Genomic DNA, 23688 nt, shown 5'->3' on the forward strand with positions numbered 1-23688 from the left:
CTTGTTATTTAGGTTGATTGATCTTTTCTGATTGATGTTAATCTTTTTTTTTTTTGATATTTTTTATTGCTGATTTTTTTTTATCTGTTGAAGAACAAGAACAACGTTCAAGAAAAAGGGATTAGGATTTTAGAAAGAGATTGCTATTTTTTTTAATATACGACGACGTTTTAATAGAAATTAGTCCAGCTCAGCTTTTTAATGGACGGAAAATGCGTCAGGGACTACTATGAGTTCTGGAGTGTAACTTCGAAGATAAATTTGGATAATTATTAACTTCAAGAATCACTTTAAGGCTTGAGTGCAATTTCAAGAACTACTTTAAGATTTAACTCTTCTTTTTTTTAGTATCTATCTTTATATGAATTTGATTGTTAAAAAATATTAGATAATAATTTAATTAAGCATATGAAATAATTATCTAATAATGATTATTTATCAATTATTAATTTTATACGAAGCCAACTGTATCTAAATTTCTATTTTAATTTAACTATATTGGTAAAACAAAGTCTTTTTGTTACCCATACTTTGCTTCTTTGGTGGTCAAGGTATTCGAATATTTAATAATTAAGCTCTCCTTGCGTCATATTGTGTGTGATATATATATTAGATTTAGCACAATCGTCGTCCCCGCACCGTCAATGTTCTTTGCATAATAACAGACATCACCTTGCGCCCATTTCCCTTTTAACCTTCCGTTAACAAAAATCTAATTTCATCCCAGTTTCATTCTTCGTTCATACACAGTTTCTTTGTTGTGCGAAGCTCTATATACCATTAATCTGGTAAGTTTCTCAAATAATATATAACATATACATATACGTTGATGATGACTGTTGCTTACTTTCTTTCTCTCTTCTTTTAATTTGTTATTAATATCATTATTTATTTAATTTTTAATACATTTGTTAGAATGACTACTGTTATTATCACTACAATAATATAGATTATTTTTGAGGATTATAATGTGTAAAAAAAAATTAAAATTTGTCAAAAAAATAAAATTTGACACTATTTTAACTATGAAAATATATTAATAAAAATTTTATCAAAAATAGTATTTTTAACATATAAGTGATTGTGGAAAAAAATTTAAATCTTATTTTGATAAATATTGGCTGTCAAAAATAATTTGTTAGAAAATTTTGAAAACATATTTTCTGTGATACTTATTAATTGTCAAAAATACTATTTATTTTGACACTTATTGACTATAAAATATTTTCAACAAAAAATTTTAACAAAGAATGAAATGAGATCTTAAAACTAAAGAATAAATTGAGATTTTGAAGATAAAGAATGAGTAGTATAATCCTAAACTGAGAGCAGTGTGATGTCAAAATTAACAGAGCCCAAAGAAGAAGAAAAATAGTGGAGTAAATTAAAAACAAATGAGTATCAAAATTGATGAGTAATTTTCTACGGTCAAATTATTTATCAAGAAAACATAGAAAATTTGACATTTGTGATATTTGTCAAAAATATATATTAATTTTGACATTTAATTATGGTGTTAAAAAATAAAATGTTAAAATAATTCTATTTTCTTGTAGTGTATTATTGTTACTGTTATAATTATCATTTGATGAAATTAGTATATTTTAATGTTTAACTTCTGATATCTCACATGATATTGTTGTCAATTTTTTTTTTTTTGGTGACTAATGGATATTGTTGTCAATTAATATTGCTTCACGTGATTAGTGAATTTTTACTTGTTTAGGATTTTACAAATCATTCCTAGTTAGTTATCTTTGTCCTTATAATCAATTATACATGTTTCAGTTTCGTTAAATAATTCTAGTGTTTTGCTTTCAGCCTTTTCAATTTTGATGTAAAAACTTACACTAAAAACTTATCCAAATATTAGATGTAAAAAAAAAATATTAGATGCAAAAATGTTACTAAATGATTATTCCTGACAAAATATTCTCTAAATTTTTAACGATAAGAATATTTTTTAATATTTTAAATACGATAAAAATAACTAATTAAAAAATATACTTTTTTTAGGGGTGTCCATGGATCGGATCATATCCGCAGATCCGCGGTAAATATCCGCATCCGATCCGAAAATTGCGGATACAATCCGATCCGCAAATTGATCGGATCGGATCGGATCGGATCCGCACCCTTTGCGGATATCTGCTCTATATCCGCGTATCCGATCCGCCGCACAATAATAATTAAAAATAAATAAATATATATATGTTTGGTATTATATTTACTTGTTTGTATGTTTTAGCTAGTAATTATTATTCATATATTGTATTATTTTATTTTTGTTACTTAGAAAGAGTTTGATTAAAAATATTTTAGGAATAAATAAGTTTAAAAGTATGAAAGAAATATTTTTATTGAATTTTTTTACATAGAAATATGATTAAAAAAAGAAGATTTAATTATGCGGATATATCCAATATCGGATCGGATCTAGCACTAAAAAACACGGATATCATATCCAATCCAATCCGATAAGATCCACGGACACCCCTACTTTTTTAAGGGAGAGATGACTATCTAAAAACTGCAGAAAAAAGTCGAACAAAAAACCGATTTTTATATTTTTTATCTTTTAAAAATAACTTTTAGTCATTGACTATAAATAACGAAAAAACCAACTTAGTTTAAAATCTAAGAAAAAAATTCATTTTTTTAATTATACTTACAAAAAATTATGTCAAAATATGTTCTCTAAAATTTTTTAAGAATATATATTTAATGATTATATATTTTAATTTTATCGCATTTTAAAATATTTTAAAAGTATTTTTGTGTTTAACAAATTTATAGGATATTTTTATTCACAATCCGATAATTTAGAGACGAGTAATGTTAGGTAAATTTTTTTTTTAGTTAACATCAACAATTTTTTTAAAACTTAGTTTATTTATCTTATATTATAAACCCTAAATCATAAATCCTTAACTTTGGACTCTAAATTATATTATGAATCCTAAAATAAAATTAATTAATATTGACTAACTAAAAATTAGTTTTTATAATTTTTTTAGAGATATTTTGTCTGGTTTATTTCATTTGAAACAAAGATGGCAACAAAAATTAACACTACCTAAGATTATGAGTAAAACAACATTTTTAAAATATTAAAGTACAAAATAACTAAGATACTTACTTTCAAGAGTAATTAATTAGAGATATTAAAAGTTGTCTCAATCTTAATATTTTAAAATGTTAAAAAAAAACTAATTCCTTCCTTATTCTCTTCTTAAAGTTTAAAAGGAAAATGTAACAGACTAAGGCTTTGTTTGTTTGAAGAAAAAAAAATAAGAGAAAGAAATTTAAAAAAAAATTATTTTTTTGTTTGGTTAAAGAGAAAAATTAAAAAAAAAAGTTAAAGAGTATAAAAAATGAGAAAATATAAAAAAATAATGTTTTTTTTGAACAATCTATACAATAGGTTAAAAAAAAAGTTAGTTTTAATTTTAAAATTTAAAATTTGAATTAATTAAGTTTATTTATGTTTAGTAGATCTGTGATGTAATCTATTATTCACATTGTTCACAATTTCTATTATTTACCTAATGGAATTGAAAAATAATTAATGAAATCTACCAAATTTTTTCTCACTAATATTGGATGAAAAAATGGTGAAAAACTTGTTATATTATTTTATTTTAATATTTTTTATTCTTTTTTTAGTATATTTTATAATATAAAAATAAAATTATCTTTTTATAATATTTTTTTATTTTTTTCATTTAAACTTAATTAAAAAAATAATTCACTTAATTTTTTTTATTTGTTTTTTTTTTCTATTTTTTTAAGCAAACAAAACCTAAAAAAAAAGCAGTGATGACGGGCAAAAAAAAAGAAACAGACAAATAGTGTTGGTCTAATGTGTATATATATATATATATATATATATATATAAGTAAAATGTTATATAACACAATGTGTGTTAAAATAGCATTTTTTTTTGTTGATTCAAGAAAATATCAATCATTCTAATCCATTTGAGGTGATAATAGACAGAATAAAGTAGAGTTTGAATTTAACTCTAATTTTATTAGTAAGTTAAATTTGTTGCTACAAATTTAATCTTATTTTATCTATGAATTGAGAATAACTCAATTATAACTCTATCCGCAGTCAATTCATGAGTACTCGATTCTATTCGTGAAATTTTATAAATATGCAATGTTATTATATAACCTAATGAACATGCAAATTAAAAATTCAATACAGACAATGCAATCATCTCACAAATAACATAAGCGTTCTATAAACAATATAATCATTAAATGTTCAATTCTCATAAAAGTATTTACTTAAATTAATAACACAAATACAAATAAAATATCGTGATATAATGTTGTATTTATATATTACTAAAATAGAATTGATTTTTATATAAACTAAAGTGTTAAGTTATCTATTGATGATCTTGGCTCAATAATAAATTTTTTTTGCATTAAGTGAGAGGTTTTTAGTTCAATACCCACATATAACATCTTTTTATAATATATTCATATATATAGGATGCGAGTTGGTCAACTAGGGTTGAGACTCAACTCGCACTTTACCCAATCCGCATGTTCAAATCCATTTCACACTCAACCGTGCGAATAGGATGTATGTTGCACCTCTAAATCCATCTGAATTGGTGGGTTAAATCTAACTATAACTTAGAAGTTTAAAAAAATTTAAAAAATCATAAAATTCTTACAATAAAAATGAAATTATCTAAAAATAATAAAAAAAATTTTATAATAAAAATTTGAATAAAATGATAAAATAATATTTTAATTATCTCTAAATTTTTAGTATTTATTGTTTATAAGTCTTATTATTTTAATTTAAAAATAAATAAAATATTACTTTATCAAAATAACAATATAAAACATGCACATCTAGTCTAATAAAATACAATATATACAATAACATCAAAATTGATTCTAAATTTAAATTATTTTTTTACCAAAAATAGGGAGATTCGAATCTACAATCTCTTAGATAAGTATGGAAATTCTAGATTTAAAATTATTAATAAAAATAAGTTGAATAAATACATAATTCAATCTATATTTATTCACTTAAAAACCAACATATAATGTTTTAACTTGCTGAGTCCTCTTGAGTCGCTATTAATAAGAACGTTATTGTATTTTTTAATCTATGATGCCAAGGAGGGACGGACTTAGAAGGGTGAATAGTGGCTTCGGTCCTCCAAAATTTTAAGAAGCTATACTTACACATGAGATATGTGTTTAAAAAATAAAAAAATATTATATAATTTAATTATTTTATATGTATTATTTTTTACTATGCGATGGATTTATATCTTAATTGTTTAATTTACTAATATCTTTTACTTAACTAATTTAATATCATACCCTCATGTCTTTGTACCTTTCAAATTAGTTTTTATATAATAATCTCTATATTTATTTTTAAAAAAATCATTTATTTTTTATATTAATATATTTAATATTTATATTATTATATTAATAATGACTTACGTAGTTATAATTTGGTAATCATATTTATATACTTTAGATATTATTTTCTTGTAAAAAAGACTCATTTTTCTTCTAAATTTATATTGTTAAAAGAAAAAAATTTATAAAGATATCTTATATCTTGTATTTTATAAGGGTACTATTTCTTTTAAATAATTAATAATTTATAATTTATTTTTAAATTTTTTAAAATTTTTGAAAGAATTAATTTTAGTTAATAAGATATGTGATAATTTTTAACTAAATATGCTATAAATGATTGGTATTTTATAATTTTATAATGCATTATTGATATTGTTATATTTTTTTTATGTAATTATTATATTAAAAATAAAATTGTAAAAAAAATATAGTTATATATATATATATATTAATAAATCTTTTAAAAAACTAATTCTAATAATTATATATTAATTATTTTTATAAAATAAAAAAATTATTTAAAATTCGGCCTTTCTATATTAAAATTTTTGGATCCGTCTTGATGCTAAGACATAACTAATATAAGAATATGTAGATATGAATTGGTAAAAAAAATTTTCCTCATTAACATACATATGGTATGTTATCGTTAACGTACAAATTATATATATATTAAAAATAAATTTCGAATCTTGACTTGTAGAAATGCCACTTAAATTGGATCTAAAGTTAGAATAACATCACTAAAATAAAATTTTGTCACTTTAGATAAATGTTCTAAATGAAATATCCTAAGAGAGAGAACTAGTCTAGTTCAAGGGATAGCAATTAGACTAATTTGTCGAGCCTCCTAATCAAGCAATCTTAAAATATATATTCATCCTGTCTAATAGCAGGTAGGAGTATTTAAGACCTGATCCAGTTCGAAATTTAATCCAGAACCAAAGCATATTTTGTTAGGTTTGGATAATTTGTTACTAAATTTAAAATGATATATATAAATACACACATGTTACTAAGTTTTAATATTCATATACCATTCTTGAATTAAGGTTTTTCCTTTTCATTGAGCAGATACATACAATTCTTTTCGTCGAAGATTACTTTTTGGGTATATATATTTGATTATTTGCACAATTCACACAAATAAACAAATATAAAAATTAACCGACATCCGAAATCCAAAATGACACACAAAACATTAATTGAAGAGTAGTTAAGAAGCCCATTGGTGGGAGCATAAAGTGTTTTCTTTGGCCATAGTTTGCTTCATTCTGTCGTGCTCTAAGATATATGGAACGGATCGGAATCACTTAATTAACATAATCTTCTTTGCGTTAATTAATTACTTATATAAGTGTGTGTCTTCGCATCTTCCTTTCACACTATACACAACCTCCATTCCTTGATGAACCCGGTTTCTTTTCAAGCATCCATTAATTAAGCATTCTATTTCCCGTTTCATCATTTTCTATATCCATCATATATATTATATTTTTTGTCTGTGCTCTGCTATTACTATGTAACACTTTGTTGTTGGCGCCAAATTGTTTCTGCTTTCCCTTCACTGCTTTATCGAGTAAGTTTCGAATTTCAAGCACTCTTGCTAATTATAGAAGAAGAAATTATTGATATAAGATGCACATGCATGTTGATATTTAATGAGTTATACTGTTTCACTTTCCTTTTCTTTTTCTTTTTATTATTACATTCATGAATCAATATGTTATGTCATGCTATATATTTCTAATTAATTTATTCTTTTATAAATCAAATGTTTTTATAATAAATAGCTTAAAAGTTGTTAAGATAGTAAATACTTTTACCTTACACTCAAATTCATATAGGCCATAGACTCAATAAATATATAATGTAGTAAAATATTAAATCACTTTAACTATTAATTTACAAATTTAAATGTTCAATCAAAATAATTACATTCTGATAAAATAATATATCAAAATATAAATAAATCCACAAAAATATAAATATATTATAATGTAAATCTTAAATATACAAATTTAAAACATAACACCAACTAAAGTATCATTATCATATGTAAGTACACAAATAGATAGCAAAATAGAAAAATTAAATAAATAAACAATTCAATTAAAAATCAAAACACTAACTATTGTAGTTTATCAAATTTACAGTAGTAATAACAAGAAGCTAAATCCAATAATAGGTAATGACAATAACTAATTAATGACTAAACATCTAAACCAACACAACAATAACTTTGAAAAACTCAACAATATGATAAAGGAAAGAAATTGGAAATGCGACATGAGGACACCACATCTAGGACGGCCAAAACAATGGAAAAATTGTTGAGAGAAGCGGCTAAAGAGGAAAAAATGAGAAGTCAAAAAAGAGTTAAAGTATTTTTTATTAATTACTAACAAGTTAATATTTTTTACAATTATTTTTAATATAAACAAATAAACTAAATACAAATTTAAATTGTTAACAATGTCAGAAAATAATGTTAACAAAATAGAAATTAGTATTACACATATAGTCTTCGAAGAGAAATTCCACATCATTACTCATTAGTATCAACACCATTGTACTTGAAGGTGGAGGGTCGTCTTGGTGGTGGTGAAACATTGTCTTTGGGTATGTATTTCACATCATTTAGGCATTGCTAGAAGAGTTACTCTGCATAAACGGCAAATACTACCATACATGCCCTTGATATTGATGGCACGTTTAGAGGCAGAAGTTATCGAGCTGTCAATAAAAAGCTAAAGCTAAAATGGACCTCATTTAAGATTTTTTAATTTCAGAAATTTAATTATCGACGACCAAATTTTCGATAAATTTTTACACCACCTTAATGGCAATTGGTGCGTACTAATATTATCGACGTACTTATTGACACTATAGTCGTCAGTAAAGTAATTAATTAAATTTTAATAATCAATTATAGGTTGTCGATAATTTGAATAACATAATTTGAATATTAGGTAAACTTTAATGACTCAAACATTTTTTTTAAATAAAATAAATTTTATTAATTACCGACGACTTAATCGATAGTAAATATAATTTAATATTTATTAAATTTTTAATTAAATAATTATGACTTTTATAATATTATCTTGGTCATCGATAGGCATTGGTAATTGTTTATTAATGAAACGATCCGTGATAAAAATAAAACCTAGAATTAAAACACCAACTCTCTCCACTATTTTGAATTCTCTCTCTCTCTACACTCTTATTCTTTCTCTAGCCGCAACCGTCTTCTGTTATTTTCTCGCTGGTCAGAGTTCCGTTCGCCGTTCTAAGACCACTATTGTGTTCCTAGTGACGAGTTCTTTAGTATTTTTTCAATTTCTATTTTTGCGTTTTCAATTCCATTATTTTTGTGAGTTTTGGGTATATTTGTAACAATGTTGTTTAATTTGCAGTTGATATTGTTGTCGTGCTATTGGTAGTGGTGGTGCTGCTGTTAGTGTTCAACTTGGTGTTTGAAGGAGCCAGTAAATTTTTATTACCTTTAGGTATGTCTAATTTTATTAATTTTAATGTTACGAAAATCAAGTAAAATATGCAATCAATTTAATAATTTTATGAAAATCAAGTAAAATATATAACAAATTTAATAAGTATATATATTGAAACTAAATAATTAAAAATACTTATTTGGCCAACTATTGCACATTTAGGATAGAGACTGGAACTTCTGCAATAGAGCTGTAGGTAGAGCTGGAAGTGAGTCGAGTTGAGTCAAGCTAGACCAAGCTTAAGCCTGGCTCACAACTCAACTCATTAACAATCGAGTCTATTTTTTAAGCTCAATCTTGGCCTACCGAAAGCTCATAAGCTAACTCGAGCTCACGAGTTGGCTTAAATAATAGGAACATGATCTATAATTCTATATCAATAAATTATAACTTATATATATTAAAAAATATTAATTTTATATATTGTGTATCTATTAATTATAAATTTTTTATTTATGTCCTACATCAAAATCATATAAAAAATATTTATAAAATTTTGAATAAGAATATTAATATTTGTAAAATTATATATATATATATATATATATATATATATATATATATATATATATATATATATATATATAATCGAACCAGTTCACGAGCTAATGAGCTGATCTTATACAAACTCAAGTTCGACTCATTTAATTTATGAGCTCAATTCTATACTCAAGCTCGGCTCATCAGTTCACGAGCTCAGCTTATTGAGCTATTAATGAGTCGAGCTCGAACTGGCTCATAACTGGCTTGACTCACTTCCAACTCTTGCTGTAGGATAGGAGAGATGAAATGATTCTATGTATGGGAATGTAAAAATCTTTTCCGTTTATTTGTTGTGGAGTTTGTTTGTATCTGCTCCGTATTTGATGTCGGAAAAAAATGACTAAAACAGCTAAGATTAACAAGCTAATTGCAATTTGCATATTGATTGTTTATATTTTATTGAGAAGGATTAGGTGCCCATGTGATGAGTGTAAATGTCATCAATATTTTTAAATTATTTTTTAATATTTTTTTCATATGCACTTTTACCAACGTTCTTGTCGTCGGTATTATAAAATTAATAGTTTTTCCTACGTGCTAATTTACCGTTGGCAATTTATTATTATCAACAAATATTTGTCGAATTTTTTCAACGACCGATTTTTCACTTGGTATTACCAACCTTGGTCGTTAGTAAGACTGTCGGTAAAATTAGAGTGTCTTGTAGTAACAAAAAAGTACAACTAACTATCTAACCGTGCTCTTCAAATCAATTACCTCCACATTTTGAATGTTAAAGCTCTTTAGTGACAGGTGATTCCTTTGATGCTTGTGATGAGTTTGTCTCCACTCTTTGTGTTCCTAATTGTAGTGTTCCATCATCCCCATGTACCCTCTCTTATATTGTTCCTGCTACTCCAACTATCGACTAAGCTTTTTATTAGGTAAATTTACAACTACTTTTTGTCTCGGACTATTTGAACTAGGAGTAATATAGGTTAGGAATAGGTAAGAATATTTTATACATACTGTGAGAGGAAGATTATACTAGGCAATCACGGACGAAGAATTTGGAGGCTAAAGTTGATGTTAGGGACAAATCTATCGAAATAAAGTCCAAGTTTGATACTCCTTCGACTACAAAATGTGGGTATTCTTGATCAAAATGAAGTCATGCTTCTCTATGAGAATGATAGGCCATGATGTTGTCGATGTAGTGATTGTCAAAATGTCGTCTCATCTAAAGGGATGAAATTATTAGTGCATATAACCTCTTGAGTCTACATACCAAGGATGAGTAATACATTCTTTTAAAAGTGACATACCTGGTTCGCTTTCTATGGCCAAACCTATATAAATTGCAAAATTTACACTTGGCCAATTCTTCATCATCCTAATCTAAATATTTATGGTTAAGCACTTTTTTCGTCCCTAAGACTTTGGGTCAAAATCAAAATCGTCCTCGACCTTTTTTTCTTATTAAAATCATCCTCAATATTACAAAACGTTATAAAATCATCCTTTTGTCTATAAACAATATTTTTCAAACGACTTTGCCCTTTAAAAAAAATCGTTCCCCTCACTACTAACTCCCAACCCACCCTTCATCATCATCATCGAGCCTCTTTCTTCCTCTCTTTCTCCCAGACTCCTACTCTCCCTCATCACTAACCGCTAACCACAAAATAAATCAACAATCCAACAACAGCAACAATCACAAAATAAATCAACAATCCAGCAACAGCAATAATAAAAAAATTAGCAACAACATAAATTTAAAAAATTAAAAAAAGAGAACTCATATATATGTTCTTCAAAAATTAAAAAAGAAAAAAAAGGAAGAATGAAGATGAGAGAAAGAGAGCAAGGGAAGAAAATCGAAATCGCATTGTCTCCTCCTTCCATTTTCTGCCTCTGCCATTTACTCCCCACCCTCAACACTCCTCCCACCTCCATCACACCACTGACTTAGCCTTTTCTTCAATTACTGCAACAAAACCATCACAAGTCTAACCTTAATTCTGTCCAAAATTAACAATAACAACAAAGACAAAGAGAAAGTAAATCAAAGAAAAATGATACAGAAGAAAGAAAATTAGAAAAAATAAAAAATGAAGAACAAATTGAAATCCAGAAAATCAAATAAAAGGAAGAATAAAGGGAGCAAAGGTTTGGCTGAAATTCAGGAAATAACAAACTGTTATTTTGACCAAGTTAACCACGTCTTCTTCTTTTCCACAAACAGCACCATTCCTTACTCAAAACCCTTTTGTTTTTTTCTCTGTTGGCATCCCCTTTCTGTTCACAACAGCCCCTCCCCATCATTTCCTTATTTCTCAATCCCGTAACCTTTTCAACACTACAAGATTCTTGCCATTTTATGGCGGTTTTTTTCCCGTTTTGTGGCAGTTTCTAAAATCTCTAAAATTGGAGGTACCACGAGCTTATTTGTGGCAGTTTTATAAAACCGCCACGACATTATTTAGTGGCGGTTCTTTTACTATTTTTTGGGGGTTGAGTTAATGGATTCTGACAGTTTTTTGTCATTTTTGTGGCGGTTTAAAACTCCCCACAAAGTTAATATTCAAATTAAAATAAAAGAGCCACAAACTTAACAATGGCAAACCACTACTAGACTACTATTCCTAATTCTGAGCACTGCCAAAAAAGAGGTTCATATCAAAATCAGTTCAACCAAAAGCAAGATAATATTACACTAGCTAAGGTAAACATTATCCTAGGATTATAGCTATATGATAATCTTCCAAAAATTAGTTTTACTAACTAATAAGGTAACATTATCCTTCAACAAAAAACAGAATCAAATCTCAAATTCTAGCATTCAACACATCTATACAATGTCATCGTCTATTTTCCATTTTCTTTTGTCTATTTTAAATTAAAAATCGCTCAGAAGCACCAATAAAAGATCAATTTAGAGTTTGAGAATGTTAGCATCTGCTAAACATAGCAACACATCATTGTAGAATAAAATTGCATCATGTATGGATTGAAAAAATTGCACCTCTTCATCAATTCAAATACATCCCATTTGATGTCCAGAACCACTATATCTTTGGCTTCCCTTTCCTGCATTGCAAATCTCAAGGCCTACTCTGTAATCACCATCAAACTTTTCTTGAAATACATCTAACTTGACTAAACAAACTCGATGAGCATAGAATCTTTTTCCTATAGATCAATTAGTTTAAGGTTTGTACTTTGTAGATCCAAGAAGCTCCAACAGCAATTCTAATCTTGCAAGATATAGCAGCAAGTTGATTGGAAATACTTCAAAGCACTACTAGGTGAAAAAATTATTAAAATGAGCAGATAAAAGCTTATTGTACCATTGTTGTCAATGAAGATAGTTCTACAATCATCAATAGGACATAAATGAGCAAGAGCAACACGACGTTGAACACCCTTTTTCGCAAAGCACATAAGATATAACAAGTGTTTCAAATTTCAATACCTGCCAAAGAAAAAGGAATAATATAAGAATCATATTCAATAAAACACCAATCACAGGAATCAATAATTTGCAAGAAGACTCACTTGCCTCTGGATCTTCTCCTCAAATCTTGTGAAGATTTTTGTTACACACTCTCTAGTTGGCTGCAAGTCAAACAAAAATCAGTTAAACTAATGAATTATAGAGAGATAGAACTATAAAAGTTCTACTTATGAACATAAACAATTTTATTATTATCAAAGACAAATACCAGTAAATTAAACACAATTCAATATATGATACTACGGAGTAAAGGAAAGAAGGGCATACTTGAGCTTTGAAACTTCCATCCTAATGTTTGTGAAAACCACCGGCCTTAATAAGGTCTGTAATAATGTCCTGTCACACAATTTATATTTGATAAATTCATAAAGGACAACATAGTAACATAAAATTTTGACAAAGTTAAGAATAATAAACCCATTTTTTAAAGAGAGAGAAAGAGGCTCGGTGATGATGATGAAGGGAGTTAGGGGTTAATGGAGAGGGAAAGGATTTTTTTAAAGGGCAAAATCGTCTAAAAATTATTGTTTATGGACAAAAAGATTATTTTATCACATTTTGTAACGTTGAGAATGATTTTAATAAGAAAAAAAAGATCGAAAACGATTTTGATTTTGACCCAAAATCTTAAAAACGAAAAAAGTACTTAATTCAAATATTTAAGTCCAATTGAGAAACAAGTTTCTTAGTTTTATAATAGTTTTTGAAAAGAGTCACTAGGATTTGGTGTGATTTTCTTATTTAAATAAGGTCAACAATGAGTATTATAAGTGTTAAACACCTAACGTTCTTATAACAATTGAAAACTACAAGTGCACCCTATCATCTTAGAAAAGTATACATATCAAATACGATAAAACATTTAGCATCAGGATTAGGTTCTTTTCTCTCCTCCATTTGAGTAGGATGTTAAACCATCTCTTCATACCTATTAATGTTATCTTTCCAAATTGCAACATCTTTAACAAAAGTAATAAGACAAATAATAAAAATAGAATTTTGCTAGAGAACCAATGAGGTATCTTTACAATGGCTACAATGGGCTGTTTGTTTGGTCCAATATGAGTTAAAAATGAAGATTAATCCACTTTTATCTTAATTCCAAAATTACTGTTCAGTTTTGTTTTAACTTCTACCACATAATCCTTAATTTTAATTTTTTCCCAATTCCCCTTTTTAAACGGAAGGTAACGCTACCCCCAAACCCCCCACTGTCGCTATTGAACATCCCGAATCGTAGCCACCGTGTGACCTGCAACCTGCGTCCGTGCCAATCAGGAATTTAGTGGCCAACCTCCATCGCGCCCGTCCTCCCTTGCTGGCAGCAACTGCTACGCACCGTCATGGCTGAGCATCCTGTTGCCGAATTTCTGCGTGACAAGGAGCCTCCGTCGCTCACCCATAGTGAAAATAACCATCCATTCAAGGATAAAAATAATCATCCACATACTTAATAAATTGAACATCCAATATATTTTAATTATATATAACTAAACACAATCCAATCAAAATAATCATCCACATAATAATTAAAATAACCATCTGCATACCTACTAAAATGACCATCCTATATAATATGGAGAGTTGCGGAGTTCTTTTGGGAGATATTCCCTGGCCAATGACCATTACGTATTAGCTTCCTTCAACCATTCTCCACAGTCTTATTTTGAATATTTGATCATTCCCCATATAAGACCAATCACAGCCCTAACATCATCTACTATACTAAAAACTTGATGCCCCACATTGCTTTTTTGGTGTGTTCGTAGGTCAAAATTTTGTAAAAAACAAGAAAAATAGAACAAGACGATGCAAAAGATGGAGATGGGTGGTGCTGGTAGTGGCATTACTTGCAGGGTAGTGTTGCTGCTGGGCGTGGTGGTGGATCTTCAAGGAATTGGAGAGTTGAGTTGACTCTCCAAGGAAGAGGACGAGAGAGTAGGACTTTCCATCTGCGATGATGGCTGCCGGGAAAGTGGTGCGAAAATAGCGGCAGAGGGCGAGGCGCGTCGAGCTGACCGACGGAGGTGGAGGCGGTGTCGGTGGAAAGCTGCAGCGGCGTCGGTATAGTTGGCGGAGAGTGCAGTGGCGCGATGTGAGGATGAGAGAAGATGATAATAATCGTACGTAGTGTGAATGAGTTTAAATACTAATCCTAATTTTTTAAATTTCAAAATTTGAAATTAAATAATTAATTAATGATCTAATTTTTTATTTTAATTTTATCTTCTTTTTTAAATCCTATTGTATACATTGTACACTAAAATCACTGTCTCCTCATACTTTCTCTAAAAATAAGGCCAACAACAAAACAACACAAATTTTTCCAAAATTACATATTTAGAAAACATTATTAGAATAAAGTTTCGAAATACATATAATTATTTAAAACTAAAAATAATGTTTAAATATTTATTTTTAACAATGACACAATTGCCTATAAAATTAGAGACAACTAAACTGTCATACCATTTATTAGTAATAGAGGTGCAAACTTTACTGACAATTTGAATGTTAAGAAAATTGGCTCATCGAAAAAGTATTTATATTACTAATTTGACAACAAAATAACTCATATGTTACTCTAAATCTCTCGTACCAATTAAAATAAAATCTTTTTTTTCAAAATTAAGAAACTTCCTCCTTCTCTTTACCCTCTCCTCTACTTCTCTCCTTCATTTCCTCCTCTTCTTCTCTATTTTTTTATGTCCTTTCCACTCTAATATTATTATTACTTTATTAGTATTATTAATTTGACAACAAAAAAGGTACCATGTGACACTCTTTTTCTCTCACTTGTTTTATCTACATCTTTCCTTCTTTTCCTCCATCTCCTTCTATATCTCATTCTATCATTCTCATAGTTATCAGGACCGAATCAGCGACTAAGTTATGTTATTGGATTACTGGATCTATCGTTTAACCGATAGATCACTAATTGAACCATTTGATCGCCATTAACTGGGTCACTAGTATTTCTTATCCTAATAACGAATCGAACTGGCTGGAACAACTATTTGTTGATTCTTGGTTGGACCCCGTCTGGTCCAATTCTAATAACACTAAACATTCCTACTCTATTACTAGTTTACTACTGTTACTGCTGCCATTACTGTTATTATTACTACTATTAATTTAACAATTAAAATGTCTCACATAATATTTTCTCATTACAATTAACATAACATCATTTTCTCTAAACGAGCACCTTCTACTAATAATTTTTTTTTAAAATTGATGAATTTTCTCCTTCCTTCCTTCTTTTTTGCTACCTCTTTCCTTCTCTTTCTCTATCACTTTTTACCTTTTCGCTTTATTATTATATTACTCTCTACTTACGGAAGCAAGTGAAATGAACTTGATCGACAATCAAATAATACTGGTCGACTGACCCAATCAAATCGTAGCTGATTGTTATACTACTCTAAATTATGTTGGTTAACTAAAATTGTATGATTTTATTGGCTCATTGGAACTTTTATTTCCGGTCAATGGTAGAACCAACGGGAGTCTAAGGTTAGTCCTCTTAATTTAAAAAAAAAAAATAGTTAGTAGTATTATTTATTTAATTATATGTTAATATCTATATATATGTGTATGTGTGTTAGTGTCTAGTATGTTAAAAAATTCTTTTATCAATGTATTATAAACTTTTACAGGAGTTGATGTTTGGCATAGTAATTTCTCTTTATTTAAAAATAATATCAAATAAAAACTTATTGGGACTTAAATAATAAAAATATTGGTCTATATTTTACATGAGACTCAATTAATTATTTTTTTATTTATGTGTTAGTATTTATTGTTTCTTGTATAAACTGATCTTCTACCATTTGCATTTAAATGTTTTAATTTTATAATTATTTTTTAGAAGTTAGTATATATATATATATTGAGAAATGTCAAAACTAAAAATGACACTCATTTTTTAAGAGAATAAAGAGAACATATAATAAATTAAATTTTTTTGTTTCAAATTCGGTGAATAATATCTAAAATTTTATTGAGAAATCTATTAATTAAATAGCCTTTTGAATAATATTTTATGATAAATTAAATTTTTCTAGAATTCACTTTAAATATAATAATTGATGATTTTAGTTTCATAAAGTATAGTTGCCGAACAAATCTTAAGATACCAAAATGTTAAATATATTTTTGAGTCATAACTTTTTTATAAAATAAAAATAACTATTAATTTAAAATATAATTATTTAATAGATTATATATTATTTTTGTTTGGCCCTCCTCTTACGAAATTTTTAGTTTCGTCACTGCTTTCGTCTATGTGGGCAATAGCCTCAACTTTTTTTTGGAAAAATGACCCCTTTTGTTTTGTGGTTGTTTTTTTGTTTTATTTTTTTTGTAGTTCTGGATATAGGAGAAAACTGTCGTAAAGTTGGCGCTATTGAAAATATTATATCTTTTTTTTTTCTCTAATTTGGTAAAATCTTTAATTTTTATTGCTATAACATTAATATAGAAGTTTTTTATTTCATAATAATTATTAAATATTGACATATAATTTATTTAAAATATTAAATTTATTAATGTAAAAATATTAATTTTTGTTAAAATTATTGAATACTCCATATTTAACGACGACTTGACCTTCAGTAACTAACCGATCCTAAATACATATTTATGAAAGATAAGAATAAAAATATAAATTATCTTAATATTTGTTAAAATAGCTTTTATCTTGCAGCAAAAAAAACTATAATTTTACTCTTTATGATTAAAAAAATTAATTCAAATATTTACTTTTGTCGAATTTTTATCCATCCACAAAAATTTAATTTTTTAACAAAAATAAATATTATATATCCCTCCTTTCTTTCCTTCATCTCATCAGCATCCCATTTTTTATTTTATTCTTCTCCATCCACCGATCACAAAATCACCACAACCACCATCATACCAATGCCATTGCCACTCCAAAATTATTAACCACCACTGCTTTTTTTTTTTTTCTTAAATGATTGGACAACTCATAATTCTAAATATTACTTACTCACTCACATCACAGTCACACACACAATATTAAGGCTTCTTAATACGAGTATAGCTAAATGCAAGGAAGGAAGTGAGAGGCTTGCAACGTCAGCAAAAGAGGTTGCAACTAACTCGGGACAGATGGCAGCAGATCCTCAAATTCAAGGCCTCAGAAGAAGCGTGAGAAAGAGGTCAAATAGCAGGCTGTTGAGGGATTTCAAGCACGAGGCGTATTGTGGTATTTTCTTCTTTCTTCTCTCTCAACCCTCTTTCTTTGGTCACTCTCATTCAGCTGCTACATATAATTTTTCCTTCTATTTTCCTATTCTGTTATCTTCCCTTCCCTATGCTGATTCCCACTTCCATATCTCAGGTTATGGATTCTCCCTACTGCTGCAATCTGATTCGGCAAATTCTGATTTTTCTATTTCCTTCAATTTTGACATAGTTACTGTTACACTGAAGAACTCTATCTTTTTCTGTTCTTAGAGCTCAATCACTGATGAGCTTGATTTCTTTCTGATTGTTCTTAGTTATTTTTGAACTCTAAACTTGTACTTCTGGCGTAATTACTCTATTCAATATACATACCATTTTCCTGTTTTTTGTTTAGAGCATCTATCACTCTATCATTTGGTGCTTTCATCGTGCCATGGCAGAAAACACGAGGCTCAAAACTTTGGAGGCGGAGCTGAAACGCTTGGGTCAGCGTATCGAGGAGGTTTCAGATGAGACTCGTGCTGAACGCGCGAGAGCCACAGAGGCTACGAGCTTGAAGTTTGACGCCATTCAATCCTCGTTGACGCAAATCATGCAGGAACAATCTCGATCTCGCTCTCCATCGAGGGGTTTCTCCCATGGTTCGAACTCTAGTCAGGGGGTGGATAATGGGAATCGATTGGCTCAGCATAGCCGAGTGAAGTTTGATTTGCCCAAGTTTGATGGCTCAGATGCTTTGGGGTGGATATTCTCCATGGATCAATACTTTGAGTTTTTCAAAGTGCCAGACGATGAACAAATTGGGATCGCTGCAATCCACATGGTCGGGCCTACGATTCCGTGGTTTCAAATGTCTCAACGATCGGCCTAGTTTCGTTCTTGGACACAGTTGAAGAGAGCAATCGAATTGGAGTTTGACCCTTCTCTTTTCGAATCGCCTAGAGAACTCCTTTTTAAATTGCAGCAGCAAGGTACTGTAGGTGAATATTACGCTGCTTTTGTTGCCTTGGCTAATCGATCTCATATTGAACCTCCTGAGGCTTTGAAGGATTGTTTTATTGGTGGGTTACGCGCTAATATTCGCAGAGAGGTGAAGGCTCAGTGCCCTCCTTCGTTGATGCGCGCCTTGACTTTGGCTAGAATGCAGGAGGAGAAGTTTGCTTCGATTCCAAGAACCACCTATACTACGTCCCAACCTCGCTCGGTGAATCCTTCTTACTCGGGTTCCCAGCAGAATCGCAGTCTACCGAAGAGTCCTCTTCCACCTCTTCTTCCTACTCCTGCGCCTTGCTCAGCTTTACCTCCATCGAAGAACTCGGTTCGGAGGCTTTCCCCTGCTGAGATACAGAACAAGAGGGATAAGGGTTTGTGTTATTGGTGTGATGAGAAATTTTTAGCTACTCATCGCTGCGCCAATAAACAATACCTGCAACTTCACCTTGAATTGGATGATTCTATTGTTGCTGACCCTGAAAATACAGATGACACTAATGTTGATCTTACTTTGGAGGCTCTAGAACAGGAGGTTGCTGCCCATCATCTCTCTTACAATGCCATGCATGGCACTAGGGGACCTGCTATGATTAGATTCACTGCTGTTATTAATGGACATGAGGTGCACACGTTATTGGATGGGGGGAGCTCGGATTGCTTTATCCAACCCCGTATTGCCAAGTTTCTGAACTTACCAATTGAACCTGCTCCTGGTATTAAGGTCATGGTTGGTAATTTTCAAATTCTGCCAGTGGAAGGCGTGATTCCCAGTTTGGACATCACTATATCGGGCAATACTATCAGCATCCCTGAGGTCTTTGTTCTTCATGTTGCAGGGGGTGAGTTGGTCATTGGATCCAATTGGTTAGAATCTCTTAAAGCTCACATTGCTGACTATGATTCTTCCTTTTTGAGGTTTATGCATGATGGAAAATTTATCACCATTCAAGGGTACAAAACAGCCCCTTCGTCACAGGCTCAGTTCCATCATATTAGACGAATGCTCTCTACTGATGCACTAGCTGAGATGTTTACCTTGGAGGTCCAACATTCGACGGTGCCTGCAACTCCACTATTGCAATTACCCGATTCACTTAACCCAGCTTTGGGCAAATTGCTTCAGCAATATGCGGGTGTATTCAATGTGCCTTCGGGTTTACCTCCTCAGAGATCACAAGATCATGCAATTCCTTTAATTAAGGGTGCTGAACCAGTGAAGGCTCGCCCTTACCGTTACCCTCATCATTTGAAGTCTCAGATAGAATCAATGGTGAATGAGATGCTACAGGAGGGTATAATACAGCCTAGTAAGAGTCCGTTCTCTTCACCAATTCTCTTGGTTAAGAAAAAGGATGGCACATGGAGATTTTGCACAGACTATAGAGCTTTAAATGCCATCACTGTAAAGGATGGATTCCCAATTCCTACTGTCGATGAACTCTTAGATGAATTATTTGGGGCTAATATCTTTTCCAAATTGGATTTGCGTTCTGGCTATCACCAAATACTAGTCAACCCTGATGACAGATTCAAGACTGCTTTTCGGACTCATCAAGGATTATATGAATGGTTGGTTATGCCATTCGGCCTCACCAATGCTCCTGCTACATTTCAAAGCTTAATGAACGAGGTGTTTAAGCCTTACCTTCGAAAATTCGTGCTTGTCTTCTTTGATGATATACTAATCTATAGTGATGGATTTACTAAGCATCTTGAGCACTTGGAAGTGGTCTTAAAGCTGTTGCAACAGGAGTCTCTCTTTGCCAAACTATCCAAGTGTATTTTTGGTTTATCCGAAGTGGATTACTTGGGACATACGATAAGGGGAGGTGGAGTACATATGGAAATGGCTAAAGTGCAGGCTATCATGGATTGGCCACAGCCCACCAATGTTAAACAGCTTAGAGGGTTCCTTGGCCTTACTGGATACTACAGAAGATTCATTAAAGGCTACGCTTCCTTGGCTTCTCCTTTAACAGATCTGCTAAAGAAGGATGCTTTTGTATGGAGTACAGAAGTTTCTAAGGCTTTCACTCAACTTCAAAAGGCTATATGCTCAAACCCGGTGCTGCAATTGCCCAATTTTGATTTACCATTTGAGGTTGAAACTGATGCTTCGGGTTTGGGAATAGGTGCAGTTCTATTGCAACAAAAACATCCAATAGCATTCTTTTCCAAGAAGCTTCCCCCAACTCTGCAGAAACAATCAGCTTATGTTCGGAAATTTTATGCCATCACTGAAGCGTTAGCAAAATTTCGACATTATTTACTAGGAAAGAAATTTGTATTGTGTACAGATCATCAAAGCCTTAAGGCGCTGCTTGAGCAGGACCTACACACTCCAGAACAACACAAATGGATGCACAAGCTATTGGGATATGACTTCGAGATTCACTACAAATCTGGTGCTGAGAATGTGGCTGCAGATGCCCTTTCGAGGAGTTTCCTTGGGGCTTGGTCTGCACCACGAGCTGATTGGCTGAGGCAGTTGAAAGAGGATTTAGCTCAACATCCTGATCTTCAAGTACTGATAAAAAAGTGTAGTAATCACACTTTGGGGGATTTAAATTACTCAGTCAATAATGACCTTCTTTTGTGGAAGAACAAATTGGTGATACCTACAACTAGCTCTTTGATACCTAAAATTTTGCATGAGTACCATGATAGTGTTATTGGAGGTCATGCTGGCATAGCAAAGATCGTGGAGCGAATTTGTGCAATCTACTATTGGCCCAACATGCAGCGAGACATTAGGCGTTATGTTCTAAACTGTTGTGTTTGTCAGCAAGCTAAGGTGGACACCAAGACCCCGGCGGGGTTACTCAAACCATTACCAGTTCCCTCACAGGTTTGGGAGGATATTGCAATGGATTTTATCACTGCATTACCACTGGCAGCAGGGAATTCAGTAATTATGATGGTTGTTGATAGACTAACCAAATACGCTCATTTTCTTCCTTTAAAACATGATTTCAATAGCAAATCAGTGGCAGATATATTCATCAACAATGTGGTTAAGCTTCATGGTTTTCCAAGTTCTATTGTTTCTGATCGAGACTGGATTTTCATTAGCAAATTCTGGCAGCACCTATTTCGAAGTCAAGGAACCACATTAGCAATGAGTTCTGCTTATCATCCACAAACGGATGGGCAGAGTGAGGTATGTAATAGGACATTGGAGATGTATCTACGTTGCTTTTGTTCTGATAATCCAAAGCGTTGGGTTACTCTTCTTCCATGGGTAGAATATTGGTATAATACTTCTTGGCACAGCAGCATCAAAATGACTCCATTTAAGACTTTGTATGGCCGAGAACCTCCTACGTTAGCTCGCTATGAGTTTTCAGCTCAAGATGATTCCTCCCTACAAGAGCTGTTGGAGGACCGTGATCAACTGCTGGACACATTAAAGTTTAATTTGGAAAGATCACAGCAGTATATGAAGCAGGTTGCTGACAAAAGTAGAAGACATTATGAATTTAGTGAAGGAGATTTAGTGCTGGTTAAGCTGCAGCCCTATCGTCAGCAGTCAGTGGCTTTGAGAAAACATCAGAAGATTGGATTAAGATATTTTGGCCCATTCCCTATAACAAAGAAGTTGAGTGATGTGGCATACCGTTTGGAGTTGCCACCGGAAGCACGTATTCATAATGTGTTTCATATCTCTGCCTTAAAACCATTTCGGGGTGAAGGAACCTCACCATATTTTCCTCTACCGTTAACTACTACAGATGCAGGGCCGATTTTAGAACCTTGCAAAATACTGCAGACTCGTTCAATTAAAAGGGGTGATCAAGTTGTGTCTCAAATCTTGGTACAATAGGGCCAGGATGGTTTGACAGATAACTCTTGGGAGGATACTGCCCAATTCATCAAGTTATTTCCAGAATTCAACCTTGAGGACAAGGTTGGTCTTGATGGGGAGAGTAATGATACGAGTATAGCTAAATGCAAGGAAGGAAGTGAGAGGCTTGCAACGTCAGCAAAAGAGGTTGCAACTAACTCGGGACAGATGGCAGCAGATCCTCAAATTCAAGGCCTCAGAAGAAGCGTGAGAAAGAGGTCAAATAGCAGGCTGTTGAAGGATTTCAAGCACGAGGCGTATTGTGGTATTTTCTTCTTTCTTCTCTCTCAACCCTCTTTCTTTGGTCACTCTCATTCAGCTGCTACATATAATTTTCCCTTCTATTTTTCTATTCTGTTATCTTCCCTTCCATATGCTGATTCCCACTTCCATATCTCAGGTTATGGATTCTCCCTACTGCTGCAATCTGATTCGGCAAATTCTGATTTTTCTATTTCCTTCAATTTTGACATAGTTACTGTTACACTGAAGAACTCTATCTTTTTCTGTTCTTAGAGCTCAATCACTGATGAGCTTGATTTCTTTCTGATTGTTCTTAGTTATTTTTGAACTCTAAACTTGTACTTCTGGCGTAATTACTCTATTCAATATACATACCATTTTCCTGTTTTTTGTTTAGAGCATCTATCACTCTATCACTTCTATTCACTACTTGGCATCAACCAAGTTTCGAAACCCAATAAATTTATTGCA

General features: G+C 30.9%; 1 protein-coding gene across 1 annotated transcript in view; it reads left to right on the forward strand.

The window, feature by feature from the left end:
- Window positions 1-652: 652 nt before the first annotated feature.
- Window positions 653-23688, forward strand: part of LOC107647161 (uncharacterized) — a 37105-nt gene continuing 14069 nt past the window's right edge. Inside the window, exons 1-2 of the mRNA XM_088489236.1 lie at window positions 653-788; window positions 8828-8920. The gene's annotated coding sequence lies outside the window, so the exon portion shown is untranslated. The remainder of the gene's footprint in view (window positions 789-8827; window positions 8921-23688) is intronic.

Source organism: Arachis ipaensis, chromosome B6 (assembly GCF_059453495.1).
Source record: "Arachis ipaensis isolate K30076 ecotype BB chromosome B6, ASM5945349v1, whole genome shotgun sequence".
Classification (NCBI taxonomy): domain Eukaryota; kingdom Viridiplantae; phylum Streptophyta; class Magnoliopsida; order Fabales; family Fabaceae; genus Arachis; species Arachis ipaensis.